This window comes from Harpegnathos saltator, unplaced genomic scaffold, assembly GCF_003227715.2.
Source record: "Harpegnathos saltator strain DR-91 unplaced genomic scaffold, Hsal_v8.6 scaffold235, whole genome shotgun sequence".
NCBI classification, from domain to species: domain Eukaryota; kingdom Metazoa; phylum Arthropoda; class Insecta; order Hymenoptera; family Formicidae; genus Harpegnathos; species Harpegnathos saltator.
The window spans coordinates 792,067-807,500 of NW_020230023.1; the positions used below are offsets into that span (position 1 = coordinate 792,067).

At 53.3% G+C, this 15,434-nt stretch overlaps 1 protein-coding gene and 1 pseudogene across 3 annotated transcripts in view; both read right to left on the reverse strand.

Annotated features, from left to right (window-relative positions):
* Nucleotides 1-15,434, reverse strand: part of tyn (trynity) — a 166,258-nt gene that overhangs the window by 55,758 nt on the left and 95,066 nt on the right. For 2 of the 3 annotated variants that reach the window (XM_011147319.2, XM_011147318.2), the window contains exon 1: nucleotides 5,141-5,547. The exons of the other annotated variant lie outside the window; for it this stretch is intronic. The gene's annotated coding sequence lies outside the window, so the exon portion shown is untranslated. Of the gene's footprint in view, nucleotides 1-5,140; nucleotides 5,548-15,434 lie in introns of those variants that run through there. 3 annotated transcript variants of the gene reach the window in all.
* On the reverse strand, nucleotides 10,431-10,866 carry LOC112588518 (putative uncharacterized protein FLJ37770; annotated as a pseudogene).

A 15,434-nucleotide genomic window follows, 5' to 3' on the forward strand; every position in this document is an offset into this window, starting at 1 on the left:
CGACTTCGTCCTGCTAAAAGAGCGCGGCGCGTCCCGAAGCTCCCGGATTCGAACGTCGCGGGGAAAATGTTTCGCGCTTCGTGTGCCGATCCGATTGGCCTTGAGAAGGTGGCGCTCTACTCGCATATACCAAGGCAGCAGACAGTGACGACAAAGTTGTACTGAATCGCTATCAGCTACGCGCTAAGCCCTTGTTCTCCACTTGAAAAAAGTTTAGTTTTTATCAGTTGCGTACAAAACTCGCGTGATCGTGCGAAATTTTCCAGGAGTAGCCTCCTCGCGAAAAATTTACGCGGCGCAGAGAGATCAAAGAGATCGCACGCCTGCCTCTGTTCACCTCCCCCCTCCCCGCCCCACCGGAGAGTCCTCGGAAGAACGCCGTTGTGAACCTCGCCGGCGATCGTGGCAAAAAGCGATCCCGTTCGGAGAAAAGAGGATTGTCGTGTTAGAGCGGGACATCGACGTCGACGTCGACGTCGACGACGACGGCGACTCGGAGCGGGTAGCGGGGCGCGGTGAACGTTGCACCCGCGGACAACAGCGAGAGCGCGTCTCTCTCGTTCGAACATCCGCTCTATTCTCCTGCAAATTGTCCATTGTCGCTGGCGCTAATCGTGCCCTGATACCGGGTTGTCCACGTCGCGTCGGAACGATTCCGCGAATCCGCGACGATGATCGCGAGGGCGGCACGCTCTCGCATGTCGCGCACCGTGACCGACACGAAGGTCGCTCCTCGCCGGCGCAACACACGATGCAATTACACGAATCATCCGGGGCAGTCGGCCAATAAAACCGAGCGTTATCCGGCGATCTCGCGCGTACGGAGTTCCCTGACCCCTCCGTGGCGCTCTTGTTGCGCTTTCGATCGGCGAGTGTCAGCTGTGTCAGCGGGCCGAGCTGATTCGAGTCAGCCGGAAACACGTTGACCGCCGTGTCATGTCGTCGATTGAGTTGCCCTCATTCGCGTGCTTCTCCTCTTTCGCGGGGGAGCAAATTTTCGCGTCGTGAAAACAACAGTCTCTCTGCTCTGCTCGGAAAATGGCGCTCCCGGTTTATCACCGTGGCGTTAAGAAAATCTCCTTCCCCCCCCCTCTCCCCCGAGGAGAAGCGGCAACTTTACAAGCGCAGGATATTCTACTCGCGTAAATCATTAAAATGTGCGGCGAAGTAAAATTCCGCGCGGCGGTACGTGCAGATGCGCAAATGACGCAATCGCGCGAATGAGAGGGCAATTTTTAAGCTGTCTGTAGTGAGAGGGTAGATTGAGGTGTGCTAATAAGTGCGCGGTGGAGGAAAAGTACGCTGCCAGAGATATGGGCCCGTGGTGTGATACGGACGAGCACGAAGACGATCGCGGTATGCAAAATAGATAGGGGGGGGGAAGAAGTGCGACGAGGAGATGTTACCGCGTTTCGGGAGGATTCGCAAGCGATGGCGTCATATCGATCGAAACGGCCGCGCGATGCCGATTTTTTTTCAAACAGATCGATTACAGATCGATTCGAGTCACGAAGAAAAAATCGATCTTTAAAAAATCTGTTTGTAAAGAGTCGATTTCAGAAAATCGATTTGAATCGGTATGCATGTAAAGTGAACTGCTCATTAGCCTATACTATCTGTCAAATGTCTACACTCTAAAGTAGACCTCGTGTAATTCATATAAAGTTTAATATGAATTAAAGAAATTAAACAGATGGTACTCTTTTGGTTGTGTTGTGTTGTGTGTGGCCACAACAAGATAGAAAAAGATCTTTAAATCTTTATGCTAAGGATTTAATTAGTTTGATTAAACATCGAACAAGGGTTTTTAAACGTTATTAAATAAGAAATCACGTTTACCGTTATATGCATATACATATGTATATAATATATACTATTATACTATTATATGGAGTGGCTGTGATTGGTTCGCGCGTTCCGTTCCGCTGAAAATTTTCGCCCGTGGGACATCGGCCTAAAGGCAACGTAATGTACATCGTGCAGCCATTAAGTGAGTTTAAATGTTGCAACTAAAAAGAATAAAGAGAAATTATATTACTGGTAGAAACTGAAGAAATCATGTTGGCGATTTTCAGAATTTACAGATCGATCCTTGAATCGATGCAGTTCCAGAAAATCGATTTGACATCGATCTTTTAGGCTCCGATTAATCGATCTTCGATTAAATCGATTTAAAATCGGCATCCCTACGCGCGACGCGTCTTTGGAGATTTCTCGAGCGCGATCCTCGGCTGTTTGCGGTCCCTCGAGTGGGAACGCGCGCGAATTTTAAGCGGCGGTTGAGCGGCGCTGATTTGTACGCTCGAGAAAACTACGTCTAAATTACACGCATCGCGCGGGGAGGAGGGAATACTAATCAGTGAAGCGATAATTATCGTCGCAAGCAAACAGTGTCAGGTCAGAGCGATTCATCCGGGACTCGGCGACAAGCCGCCCGCGCCGTCGAGAGGCGGAAAATGCGCGTTAATGATTAGAGAACGCACTTTGCAAGTAGACGCGCTCTAAGCTCGCCGCTGCGCCGAGCGCGGTGCCGGGATTTCTCCCGGATACTGATACGACGAGGAATCTATCGCAAAATGCCGGGCAAACCGCGAACGAGCCGGTCGACGCTCGACGAGGTACGAGGCGCGGCGAAAAAGCGCCGCGCTATTTCCTAGAAACAAATGACTCGTAAATTTCACGGAAGAGACTCCTCCGTGGAGCGCGAGAGCGGTATCGGAGGAAGACGTCACGCTTCCCTGGCGTTGAACTCTCCGGATCGAGAGCCACTTCGTCGCCGTGGCGCGGCGCGGCGGCGCAGCTGGCGTTGAAATCCCCGCGGCGCGGCGCGGCGCGCACAGGCGCTCGGATAATCGCGAGAGCGCGCGGATTTGAGCGCGCTCGCCAAGAGAGCGAGAGAGCGCGCCGCGCGCGCTATTTCACGGCGAGGGGAGACTCGCCTGCGCGCATCTCGCCTCGCGCGGCGAGTAGTCGATATTAATCGCGCGAAACCTGAGCGTCCCGTCCGGCGTAGCGTGCGTGGCTTGTGTTAAATAATTGGAGAGGAAATGAGACGAGATGAGACCTCACTCCCCCTCTCACTCCACGCCCCTCTCACGCTCGCTCGCTCTGCGCCTCGCATTGAGATTCTATAAAAAGACTCAACGTAATTGAGACTCCGCGAGACGGAGCAGGTGGCTAATTTCGGTAATTCCGGATCCGTCGGGCGGGAGGTCGACGTACCGGCGCGCCGTGGATGACTAACGGGCATACCAGCATGAATATTCGGGACACGTAGATCGAATACACGAAAATTCGACGCTTACTTCGGCAGCGCAACGTGCGTGCCTGTTGCCTGTTCAAAAGAGAACCTTGCTCGCTCATGCACGCACGCAATACGCACGCAGGCCTTTACAACCGCGCGTATATAGCTTAATTAGGTTGTAGACGAGGTTGGAAAAATTATTGACAGACGTTACATAAATTACAGGCGCTGTGTGAACGACCGTGCGTTGCGGCATCGAAGTCTCTGTTACGAGCGTCCATTTTCTCGCGTTCAACTAAGAATAATCTCTTCGACCTTGAAGGGGCTATTCTGTGCGCGGCGGTGAGTGTTCTCTCTCTCTTTCTCTCCCCTCTCCCTCCCTCTCCCTCCCTCCCTCTCTCTCTCTCTCTCTCTCTCTCTCTCTCTCCCCCTATCTCTCCTTTTCTCATTCGTTACGCGAGTGCAAGGTTAATCCATGAGCGCGAGGCAAATCAACGTCGCGAACGAGACCGGGAATCGAGTCGTGCGTATGCGTCACACGCCGCTTAAGAGAAATGAGTTTCGTTTTCACGCCCTCGGTGCCGTGCAGCCGCGGTGCGGCACGCACTCGAGTGTCGCGTTTGAAAGAAACCGTACCTTTCGCGGCCATTAGTAGGCAACAATAACCCTTTGAAGCGCCGTGGCTACGACGAACGACTATTTTATACGCTTATGTAAAATACTTGGCGAGAAAGAGAGGGAAAGGGGGAGGGGGAGGATAGAGAGATAGATAGAGAGAGAGAGAGAGAGAGAGAGAGAGAGAGAGAGAGAAAGAGAGAATCGGCCGACGGTGCGTTTCTCCCGCGGAATATAAATAAGTATACAGCTGAAAGAAGAAGGAGAAGGAGAAGAGATGAAGGAGAGGAAGAAGACGAGGAGGATGAAGAGAACGTTCAAACGCGGCGCGTTTTGTCGCACGTCAAAATAGATTCCGCCGTTACGTTCCGCACAGAGACGTAGGTGTCCCGCCGAGGTGAGAGTCCCACCTCCTCCATACGGAGGTGCACGGAGATTAATCACCTCATCCTTGAGAGACACGAGAGAGACCTTCTCTCCTCTCGGGGCGTAGCTTGTGCGCTTTTGTAACGACCGCATGCCTATTATCGCGCGATTGCTCAACAGCTACGGCCCTGACTTTGAACCGAGCTCTCTCTCTCTCTCTTCTCTCTTTCCCTCTCGCCGTGGGAATGGCGGCCACGCCGGAGAAAGAAAGAGAGAGAGAGAGAGAGAGCAGCGCCGGTAATCGGCGAGGAGACCTTTTATTTCGTGCCCATGCGCGCGATTCGCGTCCTCGTCGTCGCTCGGACGAGTCCTCTGACCCCGAAGAGGTATCTCTCGCGCGAGAGCAAGACAGGAAGACAGACTGAGAGAAGAAGATAACGCACTCTCTTTTCCCCCTCTCTCTCTCTCTCTCTCTCTCTCCTGCTCTCCGGGACGGAATTTACAACATATCCCTGTAGTTTTGCAAAACTACCGCACTCAACAAGGCGTCCTCGTCGCCGCGAAATATATCGGTACACCGGACGCGCGGCGGGAGAGTTCTCTTCGAGTTCTCTCGCTGCCGAGGCACCGCCGAGGAGGAGCTCCGCTCCGCTCCGCGAACGCTCGACGAATGCCGGCGCGCGAACGATTCGCGCTATCACTTCCGCTACGGACGGGATCGTGAGGCGATTCCGCTCCGTCCGCAGCCTTCTCAGCCGACGAACCCGTCTGGTCATTGACACTTTTTACCAGGTCGCGAGAGAATGCCTCGTCGGCCGTGCCCTTGCTCGCTCGCGCGAGCTCGCTTCCGCGCGTGAATCATACGCGACACTTCCCGCACCAGACTTAGCACCAGCAGATATCCCTTGCACGTACCTTGACCGCCTGCTGCTATCCACTGATACCGCGATCCCGGATTCCCAGATTCACCTCCGGTCTCTCTCTCTCTCTCTCTCTCTCTCTCTCTCTAATCACTCGATAGCTCCAATCACTGGCTAGAGTCTTTGCGTTTCGCCGTTTACTTGTTCCCGAAGCACGTCGAGCGAAGAGAGTCCCTTGCCTCTCTCGAGCGAGCGGACTACGGGCGACGTGCGTGACGATGATGATGAGGACGGGGGGGGGGGCGGGGAAAGAGAGAAAGAGAGACCGCGATCAGTCAATCTCTCTCCGCCGGGATTTCGACACCGGGTCGCCGAGATCACACGCGCGACCGTGAACACTGTTCCGTTCGGCCTTGACGTAAGGAGGGAGAAAAAAGACGCTCCTGTTGGCTGGACTGTCGGCACGGCTCTGTCTTTCAGGCAGCGCATCCGCCTGACTTTATAAACCGGCCGTGCCGAGTGGTGGTCGCGGCTACTCGCCGCGTATAACCGGGGAACGATTGGAGAAGGCCGCCTAAAGACGCCCGACGATTGGCGCGCGGATCTAGCGGTACCGCGGCTCCATCCTGGGGGATCGACTGCCTCCGCGGCGCCGTGGTGTTTCCATGCGTCCTCCTCCTCTCTCCCTCTCTCTCTCTCTCTCTCTCTCTCTCTCTCTCTCCCCCTCTCTCTTTCTCTTACTCCCTCGCTGCTCTTGCTCCTCTTCTCCTTCATCCGCTCGCTTCCTACGGCCGGCTAGTTACTCGGCGTAATTAGGGAACAGTGACATTTTACCGTTTTTCCCCCCTCTCTCTCTCTCTCTCTCTCTCTCTCTCTTTCTCTAACTCTCTCTTTAGTTCTCTCGCGCCGTCAAGCTCTGATCTATCTTTGTCGACCGGCCTGTCGCGGCTCGGCCGCGTTATCGGCCGCGGCACGATGCCTGTGCGAGTGATACGGGGGTGAAAAACCGACCGCGGGGGTGCGCTGTCGCCGGGGGGGGGTGACATGTAGCGTGTTTGATCGAATAAAGCAGTTTCCCGGTGAAGCATGAACGATTCCGAAATCTCGATTGAAGATGTCAGGATTCAGAATAAATTCTAGCAACTTTAATCGGAATTTCCGAATCTCCGCGGAAAATTGTCTCTCCGTCCAATTGCGGGGCATTTTTCCCCGCGTAGAGAACGACAGTAATAAACGTCTAGGAGCAGGATGTAAGGATAAAAAATGGGAAAAATGCTCTGTGATGATTCCGCACCGGCGCGCCGGCGCGGCGGATCCCTCGAGGATGCGTGAGCGCGTGCGTCTTCGTTTTTCCCGTCTTCCTGTCGTTCGTCTCTAATTAGGCAGCTCGGGATCGGAGATCGCGGTCGTGAAATTCCGCGGACGGCCGGCGGACACGCGACGCCGCGCCGCGGCGCGGTCGCGATTTTCGGAGAACAGCGGTGCGCAGCGCCGGCGCGAGCGCCGCGGCGATGCGGCATTTAGCGCATACAATTATGTTAATAACATTCATCGTTGCCTAACGAGCGGCGTTTAACGCGGCGAGCGGCGGTCATTATTACCGGCCGTGCACTACTACTACTATTACTACTATTGCTGCTACTGCTACTACCTGCCGTGCGCGCGCGCGCGCGAGGACCGCGCGAAGACGTGCGGCACGTCCGCGCGTGCGATTAAAATAACGCCGCGCGGACGCGCTAAGTAAACGCGAGACGTGTCGAACGGCCGAGAAGTGGCCCGGCCTCGCTCGGCCTGCGAGAACCTGTAATTTCCAGCCGAGCTGCTAAAACGCCGCGCGCCTTCACGATCATCGGCCGATCATTTTTGCGAGGCGTCGCGCGCGGATCGCGGCAGGACTCGCAGCGCCTACGTGGACGCGCGCCTGTGCCGTCTATGCAGCACCGTAAACGTAATGGCGGTCGCGACGTAACAGCCGTCGGTCCGTGAAACTGTTATCCACGAACTTGAGCGGCGCGAGGGAGTCGATAGGATCTGCGCCGGCGATGGAATGCCAGCGGTCGACCGAAATCACTATCCTCTCTCTTGCCCGTTGAGAGAGAGGGAGAGAGATAGGTAGATAGATAGACGAAGAGAAAGAGAGGGAGAAGGAGGGAGAGAGAGAGAGAGAGAGTCCCCGCGATTTTCGCCAAGTCTGCCGGAACGGACCTTGTCGAACCGCAGGCGGTTGCGGGATGCAGGCCGGTGCGAGTCCTGAAAAATATCAGCCGCGCGCGTATCGCGAGATTCTGGCGCGGAGGAAGCGTTCCTGGCGCGCGGGAGACTATCCTTAGTGACAGAGGACGCGGAGGGATCTGAAATCGCATCTCGGGTCGCTCGTGGTAATTTATTTTTATAGGAGGTACGCTGGTCTCGGTCTCTCTCTCTCTCTCTCTCTCTCTCTCTCGCTCTCTCTCTCTCTCTCTCTCTCTCTCTCTCTCTGTTTCTCTCTCGTGTCGCGTCGCGTCGCGTCGAGGCTCGAGTCGTCCTTCGTTAGCAGGTCGTCTCTCGCTCGCACCATCGCATCGTCGGGCCGATTAATAGCAGGACGATCTGAATTTACGAGCCGGCAGGACGCCGAGGAGCGTATCTGGTTCACTGGAACGCGCGCGAAGCCCGACGTGCGATCGTTAGCTATGCGAAGCGATCGTTAAGCGACGGTATTTATATATCGCCGCACGACTGCAACGACTGCGAACATTACGAGCCGTATCAATGACAAGGGATCGACTTTTACGAACGACGGGGAAAAGAAAGAGAGAGAGAGAGAGAGAGAGAGGAGAGGGAGGGGGGAGAAAGATACACGCTCGTGCGATCTAGGTGGTAAAAGTCGGTCGATTTCAAGCTCGGGGATAACTGTAAAGACCGGTGGTGCCGATCGAGAAACGTCGTCGCGGACTAATGCAATCGTAAAATTATGCTGCCACGTGCGGCCGCGCGTCGATACATCGCGATTAAGATTAAACCCGAAGAAATTCAATTAAAACGGGGCGGATAGGATACCTCGTTAGCTTGGGGAGGCCGGAGTAAAAGCTCGAGCTTCGGGATCGTCCCGTAAGAAAAGCCGCGGTGACCGCTGCCACCGTTACGCTTTAACGCGAATGCAGAATGCGTGTACATCAAATGTACACACACACACACACACACACACACACACGGATGTGCACACGTGTGCATATCGGCATCTTTGGTGCTTCTTGTCGATGCTACCGGAATGTAATTGGTCTAACGATTAAGCTATATCACGCTCTACTCACCTCTCTCTCTCTCTCTCTCTCTCCTCTCTCTCTCTCTCTCTCAAGAGAAGAGAGAGGAGAGAGAGGAGAGAGAGAGAGAGAGAGAGAGAGAGAGAGAGAGGGAGAGAAGAGGAGAAAAGAGTGACCGTGAGTGTGCAAGTCACGGAGAAGAGAAGCTGACTATCCCGGCGCGGAGCGACCGCTTCGAGGACGTTGTTAGAGGCTGCTGGAGCAAGGAAATCCTGCGAACAATGTCGCGCAGACTCGTTACCCCCGTTGCCCAGAGTTTTTCTCCTTCCAGGAAAGAGCCGCGAAACAACAAATTGAAGACCCGCCGGTTTATAATAGCGGTCGTTATGCACACGCGAACATTGTTACCGGCTCGCACGGGAATTGTCGGAGGAAAACTGAGGGAAACGCGCGCGAGTTCAGCCACGTTTCCACGGAAGGTCGCGCGCGCGCGTTCCTACATACTCGCGCGCTCGGGAGGATCCCTCGGTCTAATTGCCTAAACGGGACGGAAGGTTGATGATACGGATTTAAGGAGGAATCGCGTCGCGACCACTCTCTCGCGGCCTCTCGCTCGCCGCTCTTCCTCTCTTTTCTCCTCTCCGTTTCCTGTTTAACTCTTGATTGCGCGACACCGCCGGGGTATCACTTCACTTTTGTTCGCGTCACGACGCATCGTCGCGCGGCGAGCAGCCGCCGGCGACGCGGGACAGCGACGACGACGACGATTCCCCGCGAGTGCCGTGCGAGAACGATGATGGAGCTCCGTACGCGGATTCGCGTGAAGTTGCCCATCCATAAGACGGAACGTAAACACGCTATCGTGGTAAAAAGAAGCGACTGGCACTTTCGTCGGGAACAAATCGGGTTACGGCGATGATGAAGAGCGTACCCGAGTCGCGTAGCCGAGGGGTTGGCGCTGACCTTGGCTGGCTACCGTCGTTGATTATTCAACGACGCTATCTCTCTCTCTCTCTCTCTCTCTCTCTCTCTCCCTCTCTGCCCGGTCGCGCCACTATCAAGCCTGCTGTCTTTTTTCCCCGCTTCATCCTCCTCGGCTTAGAGACGTTCCTCTCGTCCACCTTTTATTCTACCTCGACTCTTTTCCCCGGCCGGCCTACCTACAGATATCTCTCATAATCTCGAAGCCTGCGCACACTGTGTAACCATTAGAGGCTCAGGATCCCTTTACGGCCGGTCCCTTCCTGGTAGCGATTTTCGTATTACGTCCGTTTCTCTCCTTCGCGCGCGCGAGCGCTCCGACTCCTCGTCGAGCGAGACGCCTCCTCTCCGCCGAGGACGTTCCTCGAGGACGACGGTCGCGTTCTCGAGATTCACTCGACATTTTTACGCCCGGCCCGGCATTTTTTCGTTTCGTCGCTGCTGCAAGCCGGTACATTATTTCTCCGTGTTGTCCCCCTCGATCGCGCACGCCTACCACGAGTTACACGCTCGCGCAACGTGGCCAGCGACCATGAAGAGTACCGTAGAACGGCGGGACGATCGAAATCAACGACGCTGGTCAGCCTAAGTGCCTAACTGTAGCGTTTTATGCTCGGTGATCTAACTCGTGTGTCGGCGCGAGTGTCTATATGGTGCCATGCAAAAATCGGCGGACCTGCGAATCCAGCCAAGTTGGCTGCCTAACTGTAGAATTTTATGCTTTGCTACGCCCCGCTCTTCGAGATTCATATACGAGGTTCGATCGAGAAGTAAGGAGAATTTTTAATTTTCTCGGAAAGTATTTGTTTAATCTTCAATGTCAATCCCATCTCCTTCAAAGTAGTCCCCCTGTGATATTACACACTTACGCCAATGTAGTTTCCTAGTTTGAGAAACACTGGTGGAACGCCTCTTTAGGTACGCGTCTTCAGCTGGGTCTGCGATTTCGCCTTTGGGCCAGAGCACAGACTTCTGCACAACGCATAGTACACAACGCATAGAAGAATCAACAAATCAAAGTTCTTCATTTCTATCCTGAGGAGGGAAATGAAGAAAACTAATTGCTTTATTCTCTTATGAGTTATGTATTATGTGTTATGCAAAAGCCAGTGCTCTTGCCCTTTATCTCATGTATTGTTGAAAAATGTTGTCCTTTGAGTGTCCTTTTGAGTTTGGGAAATGGGATAAAGTCACAGGCGGGACCATGTCTGGAGAATAAGGTGGTTTTGCGATGGTTACGCGATGGTGTTTGTGTTGAAAATTCAGCAGTATCGGAACAAATTTCGCTGCCACTCGTTTCATGTTCAAAACATTAGTAAAAATCGCTTCGCATGAGCCGTATGAAATTCCTATTTCTTCAGCAACCTCTCTGAATGGTGATTCTTCTATTAGCAAGCACGATCTCTCAAACTTTTTCCACGTTTTCATCAGTGGTGGACGTGCTAAGATGCCCGGATCTCGCGTCATCCTCGATGTCTTCTCGGCCTTCCTGAAAGCGTTTGTACCATTCATAAACTCGTGGTTGTAACATATCGTCGCCAAAGGCCTTCTTTAACATTTTGAACGCTTCGCTGCGCTCAATTCCGTTTTTAACACCGGATTTCAGACAAACTCTCTGATCCGACTGATTTCGCCACGCAAAAAATCGCCAAACACAAACTAAGCGTCGCAGCTGCCTGAAAATTGACACGTACGTCACTGATAGTGCTACCAACACACAAAAAGGGAATCAACTGAATAGACAAGATACAGCGCGCGCGATTTCAAAATTCTCGTTACTTTTTTATCAAACCTCGTACGCGGGCGTGCTCGCTTCCGAATGCGTGCGATTTACGCGCGTCTTCTTGTGACAGGTATGCGAGAATGCGCGCCGATGTGGGTCAGCCCGGGCCGCCTAATGGCGGTTACGAGGGAGCGCAGCCTCCTCGAGCCTCGAGGAGTCCCTCCCGAAGCGAACGGAGCTGAGGGTTCACGTCCGATGAAGCTGCCGAGCGTCGGACTAAACTCACATTATCGCGAAAGAACGTTCTGCGAAAAATGCTTTCGCCTTGAGATTCCCGCCATCGTCATGCTTTAACTGTTGAGAAAATAATTCGACAGACGATCGATGGACTGCGCAGCCCGCCGCCGCCATCCAGCGCGAGCCTGGACCCTTAGACTGCGCTGAGCGTGCGTTTAAAATACGAACGTAATCTCGCTCGACACTTTCGAAGCGTCGAGTCTTGCTCCAGAAACGAGCAAGTGAAGAGAAAGAGAGAGAGAGAGAGAGAGAGAGAGAGAGAGAGAGAGAGAGAGAGAGCCTCCTTGTGCGGAGCGAGCGAACGAGTTTTTCTTCCCCGAGAATGACGCGTCCTGCTGGCCGCGGCGGCGCTGTCGCGTGCAAAATATATCCCGCGCGCGCGTTCAGTGTAATAAATTATATTAATAGCTCATTGTACAGACGTATTCTCGGCGCGGCTGCATAAGGATGCAGACGCGTTTACCTGCACGCGATCATTACGTCCCGCGTGAAAGTGTTACGCGCATTTGCTACGGCGAAAGGGAGCAGACCGGCCGCGTTACGTCTCTCTCTCTCTCTCTCTCTCTCTCTCTCTCTCTCTCTCTCTCTCTCTCTCTCTCTCTCTCTCTCTCTCTCTCTCTCTCAGCGTCCGAGCCGGCGAGAGCGATCGAGTGCCGATCGTACCGAGTTATTCCGCCGATCATCGGCCAGGTTAAGCGTCTAACTGTGGCGGCCGCGCTGTGCTTTACGAGCTTCAGAGAGCCGCGCGACCGTGTTGTGTGGAGGCGTGGAAAACGCGGCATGCCCGGCGCAAGCGGCGGTCACGAAGGAACGTGCGTTGTTGTGTGCGACGGCGGGGTTATTGCGGGGTTAATTGCCTAACTGTGGTCCTCGACACTTTACGATCATTTTGTTGCTCTTGCGAGCGCGCGCACGCGCGCGCACGCGCACCCGCGTGTCGTATCGCGTGCAGCGCGATGATGATTCGTCTCTTGTGCGCCCCGGACGGAGACAAAGCCACCGAATCAGCCGGGTCCCAAAATTGGACTCGAAATCACGACGCGCGGTAACGATCAGGAATGGCTGATCTTCTGGTGATGATCGACGACGGTAAGTTTCCCTTTGGGAAGGTCACGCTCATTCGGAGAACCTCTGAATTGGAATCTCCTCCAAAGCGACGCCCAGAGCAAAGAATTGTTAGGTCTATCCTTATGAAGCATAAGGTTCCAATAAGGCTGAAAATAGGATACCCTGAAAAGGGATGCCTCATTATTACCACATCAAGCTCCGAAATTATCTTTTTTAAGGATACCTTAAATTTTACGAAGACTTTGGTAAGGAAAACTAATGAGGACCTCCGAAGGATTTATTAGGGATGTCTTAGATTTAATAAGTAAAACTTTGATAGCGAAAGCTGAGAAGGGCCTTGGAAGGAGTTTTTAGGAATGCCTTAGATTTTACGAAATAACGTAATTAACATGGAAAACTGATGTGGGCTTTGGAAGGATCTTTTAATGCTTACAGATATACAAAATCAAGTTTCGTTATAGAAAATTAATAAGATCTGAAGCGTGTAATAAAATTGTCATAGTTTAGTATGTTTTACGCTCTATCTGGTTCTTTAAAAAATTTTTTTTAATTGCACTGCAATTAAATTTTATTGGTTTTATTAGTTGCCATATTCATTAATCTTTTCCAAGAATTTTTCTAATATTGCCTTCATTTTGAAGTGCAGCAAACTTTAATAAAAACAGTAGCAGGATTTTTATGTGTAAAGAATGCTATATTTTATTATAAAATATGGTACATTTTTAAAATAAAAAATTCTTGTTACTACTACTAACAAGGTTATAAAGAAATAACGAAATTACAGTCTAAATTTCTTGGAATGAAAAGAATGAATATTTTTACTCAAACAATAATAAAAATATTTCCTTATAAGGCTCTATTAATATCGTCTTGTAAGGCCCTGTTGATATTGCCTTATAAGACCCTCATAATATTACCTCACAAGGATCCCTTACACCTTTTTGTAAGGTATGCTATATTTTTAAAATAGAAAATTCTTGTTGCATACTAACAAGGTTATAAAAAAATAATGAAATTATAGCCTAAATTCCTTGGAATGAAAAGAAATAACGCTTTATACATCTTGTAGGGCCCTTGTCTTTCTATCGCTACTAAGGCCCGGCCAATGTTAGGGAAAAATAATCAGGCCCTTGCTAGAACCTTATTAATTTTTCTACTCGAGGCGTTTGCTAACGACGGCAGAAGCAGGCGGCTCGCCGCGCCGCGTGCAGCGCGGTGGTTTCTCAAATTGCCGAGTTCACCGCGGTAAAAGTTAGGCCGTTACGTTTCGCATTCGTTAGCGCGCGCAATCAACGACGGAAAATCGTCTTCTTCGTGGACCCCCGCCGAATCACCCGGAGACAGCCGTTGGACCTCCAATTCCCTGGCTAACGGCCAAGAAATAACCCCGCACCGTTCGCGCTCGCGCGCACCTCCGCTGGCGAACAAAACGTCGTTTACGCGTTGTTAGCTTGAGATATTAAAGAAAGGCGCGCGCGCGCGCTACGCGCCAAGTCGTTAGATGTTACGGCAAAAACTGTAATACTCGCGAAGCGTCACCTTGAGCGGACGCAAGCGTAGCGCGAGCGAGCGAGTGCAACAGCCGATCCCGCCACGCTCGTTAGGATCGGACGTTATACGCTATTGTTGTTGAGCCCCGGGTTCACATTTGATTCGCCCGATCGCCGCAGCCGCAGCCGCAGCCGCCGCCGCCGCGCCGCCGCCGCAGCCGCAGCCGCAGCCGCAGCCACCGCCGCGGCCGCCGCTGCGGCCGCGCGCTAACGCGCACGTCAAGGAAGCGAGTGTCAGAAGAAAAGGCGAGAGATCTCTCAGTCACGGTTCTGCGATCCGCGAGACGCTTTAATCCGCGAATACTCACGCTGCGAGGAGAAGGAGGAGGCGCGCGCGATTCACTCGGAATGTTTCAGCGAACGGGCGAGCGCGGTGCCGCCGAGGAAATAATCGCCGAGTTATTACATTCGCGCTGTCTGTACCAACACACCGCGCCGTCGCTCCCCCGTAGTCACTCGGCGAAATTCATCGCCGGCCGATTATTGATTCGCAGCCGCTTGCTTTTTATCGCGCAAGCGAGATTGCCGAGTTCTGTTGCGGGGAGAGACTGCGGAATTAGCCGCGGCCGGCTTGGACGAGCTCTCGCGAGCGTCGACGTGATTGAATATAATCGTCGCCTCGCGCCGGACGCGACGAGAGGAAGAAAATGAAATGGGAAAATTCGCGAGATAGCTTATATGGATTTCGGTCAACCCCGAGGAGTAATGGCGCCGCGCGAGAGCGAGTCGGAGCGCAATCAGTGGGAGAGGCAGAGAGAGAGAGAGAGAGAGAGAGAGAGAGAAACAGGTATCCGTCATCAGACGCGACGGGCGCGAGCAACAAGACGACGGGTTAATTAAATTGATCGAAGCATACTTGGGTAAAAAGAGAAAGAACAATTTAATCTAACGAGACGCCGCGGCGTGATGAGGTGTCCGCGTCGGCCGGCAGCGGTTCCTTCCTTCCTTCCCGCGCGTCCTTCCGATCGTTCGACCGTCTGGCGTTGGCGATAGAATAGACGAGCGCGCGGCTCATGATCATCGGAGAGTTACGGCTGATTAACCGGAGCGCGGCCGGCGAGATGCAATAAACTCGCCCCTGCTCCCCGGAATAGGTCTAACTAATGCGATTTATCGCGGCGTCGGGTTCGCGTCTGAGACCGCCGCAGCTCAGCCTCCTCCCCTCCCCCCCCCCCGCCCGCCCGCCACCGGAACATATATTGTCGTCAACAACGCTGTTGCGCGGCCGCGGCGGGAGCCGCCGGCTCGGCCAGTCACTCCGGTCCCGGCAACGATGATAATTGAATTTATAACAGACATACACCCGGGCGATTTGATTTGCTGCGTCCGCGGCGCGGCGGGCTAGGGAGGGGGAAGGGGGGTCTCTCAATTTGCATGCGAAGAACCTTTGCGGCAAACTGGTTCGCGCTCGCGCGGCGAGTTCGCCTCTCGCGAGTAACGCGCCAGCCTCGCTTCTGCGTCTTCATCCGCTGCTGCTGAATCGCCGTC